Raw genomic sequence first — 13,114 nt, forward strand, 5'->3', positions numbered from 1 at the left:
GCAATTCAAACTTCTCACACACATTCAAAGCCCTACAGAGGACCAGAATACCTGAACAGCTGCATACGCTTTCACCAATCCACCAGACACCTACGCTCTGCCACACTCTCACTCGTACATGTGTCTTGCGTCCTCAAAAGCAAAACTGGAGGTCGCTCTGTTATATGGTTCCTACAAGTTTAGTAGGATTGTGCACTAGTCAACAAGAACGTCACTATATAGAGACTTAGGCCCTCAACACCAGCAAGGTGGGCGGCAGAGGCCGCCCGCCAAACTCAGACCACCACCTGACCGCTGGTGTGGCCAGAACACCGCCGGCCCGATTACGAGTTTGCCGGTGGGCTGAAACAGCATTTCCACCCGTCAGTCCTGCGGTGAGCAGTGCCTTAACATTGACACCAGTGACAATGTGGTGGTGCTGCGGGTGCAGCAGCACCTGACGTGCTTTCCACTGCCTGGAATTCGGGCAGCGGAAAGTGCAACGGGGCTGTCCATGCGAACCCCTGGCACCCCATTTCCGCCAGCTTTTGCATGGCAGGGCTACTGCCATGCAAAGGCTGGCAGAAAGGGGACTCATAATCCCAGGGCAGTGCAGCGCTGCCCTGGAGGATTAAGACCGCCAGGTTGGCGGCAACCTGCCAGTGTCGGCGGTCGGACCGTGGCAGCCGTGCCACGGTTGTAATGTGAAGGCCGGACCACTACTTTTGCAGGGGCCCAAACTCCACCACGGCCCTGCATGAGGCCATTAGTCTACATATATTAGAAGTCAATGTCAGTTTGTTTCAGCTAGCTCACAGTACCATCTCTAACCTGACCAGTGTAATAGATGTAATTGGTAACCTCGAAAATGACCACTCTGATTCCCAAGAAATTTGTGGAAACAGATCTAAACCTTTCATTTGTTACTTTTGTATGCCCAAGGTATACATAAGAAAGCTACAAAAATCCATTTTCAAAATATTTATTAAAGATATCCTATTCTTGTAAAGAAAATGCGAACTGTGATTATCAAGCAAATGAGACACATTACTGGAATAAGCGTTATTATAATGGTGAAAAAAAACCACAATTCAACCATGTTAATTGTTATTAATGTTGCTCCACTTCTATGTGTCTCTAGCACCTCTACTATAGAGAGATAGTGGGAATACTCTCTGCAAGACCCATGGGGATAGTCTAACACCATACCTTGGTACTATGGGTCAGGAAGCCTTACTAAGTGTCTGTGCTATCTTCCTTTGAAGGATGAAGGTCAGAGGCAGGAGGCCCGCATCTTAGTCACAGTTCACAGCAGTTCCATGATAACGTAAGCATGAAGCACCCCTCTTACCAAGTCTAGCAAGAATGCTCTTTATATAATAACTCTGTCCTTATCGCACTGTGGCAGAGGTGCAGAACAGCCTCTTTGGTTTGTCTAGAGTAGAGTTGTCTCGGATGAGCACGGAAAATGAAAGAAGGGCATTGCGTTCTGATTGTACGACCATGGAACTAAATTATCAGACTACCAGGTAACAATGCTTACCAAGAATAAATGTGTATACAGCGCATTCTTGTGTTAGTTGGAAATATGTACAAAGTCACTATTAGAAAAAAGACTAATTACAGGACCTACAACAATTGTCCTACATTGTACCCAGGACATGGAACGACCTCCCTCAACGCATCAGATCCTCCTCCTCACTTACTGAATTTTGCAAGAAGCTGAAGGCCTGACTTTTCATATAAGCATCTTGGGATCACACACCTAAACACCTTGCCAAAGCGCCTGGATACCCTTTTGGGTGAATAGTGTGCTGTACAAATCAACATAAAATAACAATGTGGCAACTACAGGATGTTGGTGAGTTCTCATAATATAAAATCTCCTCTTCTGTGATGTCCACATTACTTAAGATGAAGCTGTCTGAAAAACTTCTAGTGCACACATTTTCAGGCAGGGTTCACCAGACCCACTCAGCATTTCAGTGTCTCATGCGCCCTCCTCAGTCCATTCACTTCAGGGGTTAACTCCTGACTATTTTCACAGCAGCAATTGGCCCACATGCTTCCATTCAACAGCTTCACCCAAAGTACATAACAACACCCTGAAATTTCTCAGGGTCTTACAGTTAAACGTATCTCCTAATAGCTCTTGCATGGGCTCACTTCTGCCTCATGGGATCCACTGCCATTATGCCTTTGGACATATACAGTATTCGGAAGAATCTCTACTCACACATACAGTTTAGGACTGGTGGTGACACAATTCTGGACCTACCTGCACACAGCTCTGACACACAACACTCACATAACAGGCAGTGTTGCAGCATTCGTAGCCAATAGATTAGCACATGAAATCTAGATCTCTAATGGCCTCACACTGCTGTGAAGATGAACCTAACACTTGGGCCTGCATTACAAGTATGGTGCAGCTATATCCCATGGGCCTACCACTTTACCATGCTATGAGCAATCTGGTGTTTCCAAAGTCCGGGCTTTCATGTCCAAAACCATCAGACCCAGTTTCACCAGTTGTAGGTACACACCTGGTAAAACTGGAGATCCTTCAGTCAAGGACTGCACAGAATTGTACAGCTTAGGCCCTGTCTGGCACCCACAGGCATCACAGGGAAGCAGGCAATGCTACCCTGGCACGGGAGGGTCTGCTCTAGCCAGGGGTGCCTGCTAATCTTTCCCCACCCCTCTTAGGCTCCACCCATTTTAGATTTATTCTGTGCAGGTGGTAAATCTGAGCAGGATTATTCCCAGTATCCAGGAAATTCAGCAGAAAAGTACCCAGTAATCCCTGGCCAGTGTTGTGTACTCCCCATTCCAGGGGGGGACTAGCAAGTGCTCCTAATTCCAGGTTCCTTGCAATGAACACTAATGTATAAATGCTATACCTTGCTAGAAAGGTATATGAAAAACAGAATCAGCTGGATTTTTCACATGACTAAAACCTCAATACTTAAAACCAGCTGTGTTATACATATTTGCCAGTGACACATTACTCTTTTCTGCAAGTAAAGTTTGCTCCACAAACATAAGCAGGCTAGGGCAGTCATTTACAGTTTGATGGAGCAGGAGCAACACCATAAACTTGAATTATTTCCTCCCAACTTGGATGTGGGAGAACTACAGGATTAGCAGCCATAGAGCCCCAGCTGGCTCTGCCATAGCCTCAACGAAGAGGCACAGGCAAATTACTTTTCTAGATATGACAAGCTGGGACACGGTTGCCATGAAGGAACACTAAGGCCCTCATCATGACATTGGCGGTAAAGCCCGCTTACCGCCGCCAACATACCGCTGCGGTGGCGGATATCAGTTCGGCATATTTTGACACACACATACCAATCTGACAGAATACTGCCACATACACAAATCTCCCAGCCCAAAGGTCAGTGTTAAAGTGGTGGTACCAACAGCCATACCGTTACGCCAACAAAACAACGCCCACCACATCATGATCCATGAATCACCACGGCAGACATTCAATGATGGTAAACCACTGGCGGTACACATCGGCGCGCTCAGAATGGACGCCCAAATTCTAAACTACATAACATTGGCCAATACCAAATACATACACCTGACACTCATAAACACACCACACACACCCGCCTACTGCACTATAAAACACACACCCACATCACCCACAACCCTTTACGAATACAAATTATTGCCACCAGACTGATATCAAGACCACTGCGACAACTAGACACACACACCATACATCCCTCATGCACCGCACTTCGCACACCCAACCACAGTACCCAACACCCACACACTTACACATACCACACACACTGATGAGGAGTTGAAGCGTCATGGTTTAGGAAATAGTCAGGGTAGAGCCATAGCTGTTTGTAGCACAGGTACAGCAAATATCCATTGCCAGGAAGATGGAGCTATGGTGGAGAATCGTGGACAGGGTGAATGCCGTGCGACAACATCCATGTACAAGGGACGAGATCAGGAAGAGATGGAACGACCTATGGGGGAAGGTACGTTCTGTGGCAGCAAGGCACCAGCTTGCCATACAGAGGACTGGCGGTGGACCCCCACCTCCTCCCCCACAGCTCACTGCTCCCTCAGCCTCCACTTGCATCTCTCCTCCCTCATCCCGCCCACCATCCCTAAGAAGCTTTTCCTTGCCCAACTTGACCTCTTCCCTCCCCTCGTCCTACCTGTAAGAGCAGGGTCCCAATGACCCAGCCCAGCAGAGGTGGTCAAACAGTCCATGGGGACAGTGGAGGAACCTCCTAGTCGTGGAGGCAAGACAGTGAAGGATCCAACTCCACCAGCCAGGAAAGGGAAGGCTCCCACTCCACCAGCCAGGAAAAGGAAAGATCCCACTCCACCAGCCAGGAAAGGGAAGGCTCCCACTCCACCAGCAAGGAAAGGGAAAGATACCACTCCACCAGCCAAGAAAGAGAAGGATCCCACTCCACCAGCCACGAGGGGTAAGGTTCCCACTCCACCAGCCAGGAGGGGTAAGGTTCCAACTCAACCACCAATGCAAGAAAAGGTTGCCACTCAACCATCAATGCAAGAAAAGGTTCCCACTCAACCACCAGTGCAAGAAAAGGTTCCCACCCAATCACCAGTGCAAGAAAAGGTTTCCAATCAACCACCAATGCTAGAAAAGGTTCCACTCAACCACCAATGCAAGAAAAGGTTCCCACTCAACCACCAATGCAAGAAAAGGTTCCCACTCATCCACCAATGACAGACAAGAAGCCCTCACCTCCAGCTGGGACACAACAGCCCTCACCTACAGCAGAGGCTGTCCAGGTGCCACCTCCCCCAGTAGAGACAATGCAGCCCTCACCTCAAGCAGAGGCTGCCCAGGTGACACCTCCCCCAGCAGAGACAACGCAGCCCTCACCTCCAGCAGGGGCTGCCCAGGGGACACCTCCCCCAGCAGAGACCATGCAGCCCTCACCTCCAGCTGAGACACAGCAGCACTCACCTCCAGCAGAGGGCATGTAGGCACCCTCGAGGGACAGCTGTACAAGGAGCCCCCTCCAGGATAAGTGGGCAAGTTCCCCACCTCAGTGACTGTGACCTTGCACTCCCCAGCATTGGGAAATGGGCATGGAGCCCCCTCCAGGATCAGTGGGCACGTTCCCCATCTCAGTGACTGTGACCTTGCACTCCCCAGCATTGGCAAATGGGCATGGAGCCCTCTCCAGGATCAGTGGGCAAGTTCCCCACCTCTGTGACTGTGACCTTGCACTCCGCAGCATTTGGAAATGGGCATGGAGCCCCCTCCAGGTTCAGTGGGCACATTCCCCACCTCAGTGACTGTGACCTTGCACTCCCCAGCATTGGGAAATGGGCATGGAGCCCCCTCCAGGATCAGTGGGCAAGTTCCCCACCTCAGTGACTGTGACCTTGCACTCTCCAGCATTGGGAAATGGGCATGGAGCCCTCTCCAGAACAAGTGGGCAAATTCCCGACTTCAGCTGAGGTGCCTCCCGCCCCCCTGCCCCCTGAGGTGCCTGTCCACTTCCTTGATCATGCCCCTGCACATTTTTGTGCGTAGTTAGTCAGTATCAAGTTGGGGCTTGGATTGTGCCCTGTGGCCACGTGGGCCTTATGGACTTTGGACTAGGCATTGGCCCTTTCTGGACAATTGTTTATGTCTAACTTTTCAAAATTGGTTCATATGGTGGCTTTTGCCTTGCAAATACATTTTCAGTACTTCCGACCTCTAGTCCTTGTATTACTATGCTGTGTGTCCTGTGCCATTGGTTTTCCTTTGCAGCTGGTTGTGTGGATGGTGTGGCTGGTGTGTGTTGTGCGTGTGTGTGTCACTCTCCTTTTCCTCCCTCCCTCCCTTGTGTGCTAGGTGGCTGTACTCACCGTTGTCCTCTTCGTCGGCATTGGTGTTCCAGGTGGAGCATGGCATAGAAGAGCATCGGGAGACTTGAAGGTCTGGTTCCATGGCGGCGTTGAGCTTCTCTGTGTCTCTGTTGGTGAGTCTTTAGTCTTCTGTGATGTGTTTCCGCCAGGCTTTTGATGGCGTTGGTACCACCCTAGAAATCGTGGTGGTGTTCTGTGTCATAATGTGGTAGGCGGTACCTTGTCTTCCGCCTGGCTGTTGATGGCTACCACCATGGTGAGTGGTGTTCACGCCCTAGCGGATGGTGTGGTACATTGGCTGTCTATGGGAGTTATCATCGCCATGGTCATAATTTGGCGGTAATTACTTCCAGCCTGTTGGCGCTATTACCGCCACTTTAACAGTCACCACCAATGTCATAATGACCACCTAAGTCTCAGTCAGGCACAGCAACCTTTCAGAGAATTCAACCAAAGACAGCAATCACATTTCAAATAGTAACTAGTCAATCAAATAGTTTCATGGAACAATCACAGGCAGAAGTTCAAGGTCGATCTGTGTATCTGAATGTGAAATATTTAAAACACAGTGACAAAAGTGTTGCGTCCATCACGTTTTCAACACTAAAAAAATGCACACCTTACATTGTGTCCTGGAAGTCGAAACAACATAATCTCTATGGCCTGGGTTAAGAGTTGAGCACTAATCCATAAAGAGATTCCCAGTGGTGATAATTACCATTACCACTGGTTGCTCTGTTTGGAATTTGTATATTTGAGATAGGCCTCTCAGAGTGGGGAATAACTGCAGAGGCACAGAATTATTGTACTTAATTCTGCATGGTATTCTCTATTCTGAGAGGTTTATCACTCCCTTTTCTGTGTGCTCTGAGCAGGTGGTAAATAAGAGCAGTGTCCTCCCTGAGGAAGGGTGGAGGCAGGGGTGCTGGGAGGGTAGAGGAGGGAAAAAAGCATAGTTTTGCCAGGAGCCCAGGGGAAAGATTTTACAAACTGGAAATGAGGAAAACGCTCCTCCTGATTCGTAGAAATGCTCTATACGCTCCTGCAAGGGAGTGACCAAAACATTGAAATACCCCCGACTTAGAAGCCAAGCTTTTAGGGCACCAAGCAAGTGAAGCAAGTCATCATGACCCTGTCCAGAAGACCTTGCTTGTCTCATCAATCCAAGCATCTATCGATTCATCCTCTCATCCTTCCATCCTCCGCTAATATCCACCATTTTCTCTTTACATTCTGTCATCCAGTCTGTTTTTCACCCATCATTCAAACTGTCACCATTCTGTCCATCCACCAATCTATTCACCCATCCATATTGAAACCTACCCATCTAGCTTCAAACCAATCCATCCATCCATCTATCCATCCACCCTTTCACTGTTGTCCCTCCTTTCACTTATCCATTCCTCTTTCATAATCTAGTCATCCATCAATCCTTTCAATCAGCTATCTATCCATACTTTCGCTCATCAATCCATCCTCCCTTTCGCTAATCTATGCATCCACCCTTTCACTCAGCCATCCATCCTTTGACTCTCCTATTCACATTTTCACCCATTCATCCATCCACCCATCCATTTACCCTTTCACTCATCCATCCTTTTACTCACTCATCATCCACCCTTCACTCATCCACCTATCCATCCATTCATCCACCTTCTCGATCATCTATCCATCCACTCTTTCATCCAGCCATCCATCTGTCCTTCCTTTCCCTTATCTATTCATTCTTTCACTTATCCATCCTTACATCCATACACCATTTTGGTCATCCACCCATTCACCCTTTCACTCCATCCATCCATCCAGCCTTTTACTCCATCCATCCATCCATTTACGTTTTCCCTCATATATTCATCCTTTCACTCTCCTATTCACATTTTCACCCATTCATTCATCCACCCATCCATTTACCCTTTCACTCATCCATCCTTTTACTCACTCATCATCCACCCTTCACTCATCCATCTATCCATCCATTCATCCACCTTCTCGATCATCTATCCATCCACTCTTTCATCCAGCCATCCATCTGTCCTTCCTTTCACTTATGTATTCATTCTTTCACTTATCATCCTTTACTCATCCGTCCTTTCATTCATCCATCCATTCACCCTTTCACTCATCCATCCTCTCTCCCGTTCAGTCATCCATCCTTTCACTCATTCATCCATGTATCTATCCTTCCACCCTTTCATGCAACCACCCATCTACCATTTTATTCACCCATATATCCATCCTTCCTTTCACTCAAAGCTACTGCGACCCTTTCACGTTAATCACAAGCATTTGTCTGCCCAGCTGCAGACAGAAGAGGCCTATCCAGAACCCAACCCCCGCTGTAGCTGCTACAGCGGGGGGCTTACGAAGTCCATGCATTCCAGTAGCAAAGGCTACTTTGTATGACAGGAAGCGAACCATTTCGTCGGTCTAACTTTCTTTAATAAAAGCATTCCACATACGTATCTAGGGTTAATGGTTTACACACAACACACAGGGTTCTTGCAGGATGTCTAGTACAAGACAGGAACCTAAAGAAAACTGGATAAACAGAAAATGGAAATATCTAAGGGCTCCTCGGGCAGAACATGTACCGATTACATGAGCTGAGCATGTAATTCTCTCATAGCAAGCCTCTCTCAAATTCTGAGCTAGGTCTACCTTATGAAGGTGTTGTGTTGCTGTACTCAGTGTGTGGGTACACATTTCCATACCGATCATCAGTTGTAAACAAATTATTGTACAACAGGAATTGTCTGATCTTGAAAAGCTGTAGATTTGTTATGTACAGGAAACAGATTGACAGGTATCAGCGTTGACTGGATTTAAACACTAAAGGCCTCATTAAGACTTTTCAACAATTTCGGCAGAATGCGTAGTGGCGGCAGCCAAAAGACCGTCATGTCGGCGATAATTTGACCGACATATTAAGAGTCACAGACTGAAGACCCACCACTAAAAAGCTACAAATCCAACACAGCCAGGACACAGGAGGGTGGGAAAGAGGCGGTTCTAACACCAGCACCGCCAGGCCACCAAATTTCCACCCACCAGATTACGACCCACAAATCACCACAGCAGGCCTTCCATGGCAGAAAACCATTAGCGGTGCAAACTGCCACGCTCATAAACTCACTTCAGACAGAACACAACATCACATTGGACAGTTCAAATACCCCATACCTGACACACATACCCACACCAGACACACCTACTCACGGCACTATATAACACACCTCCACACAATCCACAATCCTTTGCTACTCACAGAAGGCGAGGACCCCAAAGATAATGATTTAGCACTTGAACACCATAGGCACTTATACACTTCCCACTTAGCACACACCACAAAACTGCACAAACAACACAGTATATACATAACGACTACCCACAAACACCCCAACCGACCATCACACAACTAAACACCCCCACACCACCAAGCGCTCTACACTGCACCCTCACATACACAACACCCATCCCCACCAACAACACAACCACCACCATGTCCTCACAAAAACACACACGCTTCACAGACAATGAGTTGAGGGTCGTGGTTGATGAAATTGTCATCGTAGAGCCACAACTGTCTGGAGCACAGGTCCAGCAAACATCCATTGCCAGGAAAATGGAGCTATTGCAGAGAGTCGTTAACAGGGTCAACCTAGTAGGTAACCATCCACGCATAAGTGACGACATCAGGAAGACATGGCATAACGTCATCAGATTGCCGTGCAGAAGACTGGTGGTGGGCCCCTACCTCATCCTCCAGAGTTCACATCGTGGAAGGAGAAGGTTTTGGACATCTTGCATACAGAGGGCCTGACTGGAATATCCAGAGAACTGGACTCTGGTAAGTAACTATGACTCCCTTGGCACACATTCGTCCTGTCCAGCATGCATCCACACCATCCAAACACTCCCCAATTCACTCTATCTCCCACTACACCTCCCACCTAATCACCTAATGCCCCTCTCCTGCATGCCACACAACCACCCAGCCCCAATGCTCACACAGTCCCTGGCAAGTGCACGGATAGCAGTGCTAATAACAATCACTATGACTCTCACAAACCACTAGCCCATCTACATCAAAGCCTGCAATGTGCACTTCACATCTCATCTCTAGCATGTTAGACTATTGCACTAGCTACACCAACTGGATGCTTTGACTGAGGACCACTACATGGCAATGACAGCAATGCAGTGGCATAACACAATGGCAAACATGGCCAAACACAGCTACAGCACTTTCACCAATCCTAATGGCAACTTATCCAGATCAACAACCCTGAGGTGCACTGATCATAGCTTGAAAGTAAGAAGGTATACCCCATGCACAACATGCACAGACAGGACAAGCTACCTTGCACACACACACATAACTTCCTCCCACTTTGACACCATGCTGCAATGTACAGCCATTCCCACTCACATCTAGCAAGCCTGATTTGCCACAAGCGAACAGGGCACACCTGTCATGTGAACCATCACAGGACCGGAACCCACCCACCGAGGAAAACCTACCAAGCCTGATTGATACCAACCTCAATGGAGCATGGTACACGTCACAATCCGCTATTCACAAACAATGTTTGCAGTGCTGCATCTGTCAATGTCATTGCTGGGAATCATGTCTAGCCACTGTATACATCAGACAAAGAGATAACCAATCACACGTCCACCATTTAACTCTCTCACTCCATTCACAGGTAACCGTGCCACTGTCATCATGGAGAGGATACCAGAGTCCACTAGCCCTCCTCAGGATGAAGGCCACGATGAGGACAATGCCTCTGGATGTCTGGACATTGATGGCCTACCCTGCCCATCTGGGACACCTGCTCAGTCTACCACTCCCTGCCTCACCCTGCCCACATCAAACCCCCTCCCTCTAACCTGTGGCATCAATATCACAGAAAACCATTCGTCCCCCAACCTGTGTCCCAAGAACAGTTCAATCAATTGTGTGCCCCATGGTACAGTACCTGAGTCGATCCCTCACACTGAAGGCAATGAAGGCCCTGGTGACACTGGAAATGGGCACACCTTGCCAGGGGCACCTGCACATTGGGGCAGGGGGTGTGGGAGGGAACCTGGGGGCCAGAGGAAGGGGCACCCAAGGGAGTCAACTGACCAGCAAACCATCTCCCAAGTCCTGGAAGCATACCAACAATGCCAGGGCAAGATGGGCCAGATCATTACCATATTGGGGGAAAACCAAAGGATGCAGAAGGAATACCACCAGGAGGTCATGCAGTAGTGGCTGGCACACAATGCCACCATGGTCTCCATTACAGAGGTGCTCAGGGACCTCAACACCATATTGCGTGCTTCTTCCACCCACTAGAAGCCCCCTTACACTAGCTACATCACATCTGAGCCTTCCATATCTGCGTCAGCTAGTGGAATGGAGGCCCTGCCAGAAGAACCACAGGCCTCTGGCACTCCACCCTCTGTAGCTGATAAACTCCTCCGCAAACGTGGATGTCCACCCAGACATCCAGCTGGAGCAGATGCCAAGACCAAACCCACTGCCAGGAAATGGAACTCTCCTGATTTCTCACCCTTGTGTGCCACTGAGACACACTGTTGACTGTTCAATGAGATTACTCGATTTTGCCATGGCCCTTGGTCACTCAACCTGTGCTAACTACAGCTGTGCCACCTACTCTGATTAATCCAACAACCATGACCCCACTCATCACCTGTTTGTCACAGTATGCACCATATATTTATGAATCACATTTCCCCTGTACGCCAACTAAACACTTCTGATCACAGCAACTGCATATGTGTAATTATTTGAACAGTTACAAACGTTTTGTATGTAAAATGTTATGTGAGTATGGACCCCTAAACCAACAGGCAGTGTAATGGGCAGCAGAGGGAGACATCCTCTGGAGGTGACACAGAACAACAGAGTTGTCCCAAGGCATATGTAAGGGGGTCACTTTTCCAGGCACACACTAGTGTATATTCACTGATCTAAACTGCAAAAGAGACCATGACAGAGGGTACCATCAGGATAGAAGGCATGGTGCCACACAAAGCACATATGCAGTTCATAATTGCCCTGATCAGTGACGATTACCACCGAAGCAGGGTACAACAGATAATATTTCTACATCACCAGTCTCAGGAAAGACAACACAAATCACTGTAGTTGGCAGCTGTCATGTGCAAAACTCTATTCCGTAAACATGTACCAAGGGCTAATGACCATGAATGCCTCAAGCCATAGGTAGCAGAGGCATTGATTGACAGTGCACAGTCAGTCAGTAGAATGACATGAGAACATGAGAATGCAGGACACATAGCTCAATACAGGTCTGTCAATAGGAGATGTGAATCTAGCAACCTGCAGTGAGTAAACATGTTAGAGAAGAAACATTTTAACTCAGCACCTTAAATTCTACCTAACACCTCCCCCAACACACACATAGGGATAGGAACACATTACTACACCACTGATTACTCTAATCATGAGTAACATTTTCACTAATCAATGTGGTTATCTAACATTTGCAAATAGACAGTCAGCATAACTGTATGTAACTGAAAGTCCTGATTGATTAGCTCAGTCCTAGAGTCAGCTGCACCTTCCACATCTGCCTCCTCATCACTTTCCATGTCTATGTTACCAGCCAATGGTCCAGCTGCCTCGTCATCATCAGCTAGCAATGTCTCAGGGCAAGATTATGGAGCATGCAGCAGGCTACTATGATCTGGCACACCTTTTGGGTGTGTAGCTGAGGGCACCTCCAGAGACATCCAGGCACATGAATCTGGCTTTCAGAAGGCCAAATGTCCTTTCGATTACACGCCTCGTCCTGCTGTGGGCCTCATTGAAACAGAGTTCCCCTTCCGTGGCAGGGTACCTCACTGGTGTCAACAGCCAGGGAAGGTTAGGATAGCCAGAGTCACCTGTGTGCACAAAGGAAGGACCTGTTACAATACAGGTATAGCGACAGGGAAGAATGTGATGACAGGTGCCATAACAGAGATACACATCCAAATGCATACATAACAATGAGCCAAGCCCTATCTGTATGTAGTCGTGCCATCATGTGTGGGACATTGCTGTTCCTCAGAATGTAGGAGTCATGCACAGATCCAGGAAACTTTGCTGTCACTTGTGAGATGTACAGGTCTGCCAGAAACACCACCTGAACATTGATCGAGTAGTAGTTCTTCCTGTTTCTATACATCTGTTCATTGGCACTGGGAAGGACCAAGCCAATATGGGTTCCATCTATGAACCCTATCA

Source organism: Pleurodeles waltl, chromosome 10, assembly GCF_031143425.1.
Source record: "Pleurodeles waltl isolate 20211129_DDA chromosome 10, aPleWal1.hap1.20221129, whole genome shotgun sequence".
Lineage (NCBI taxonomy): Eukaryota > Metazoa > Chordata > Amphibia > Caudata > Salamandridae > Pleurodeles > Pleurodeles waltl.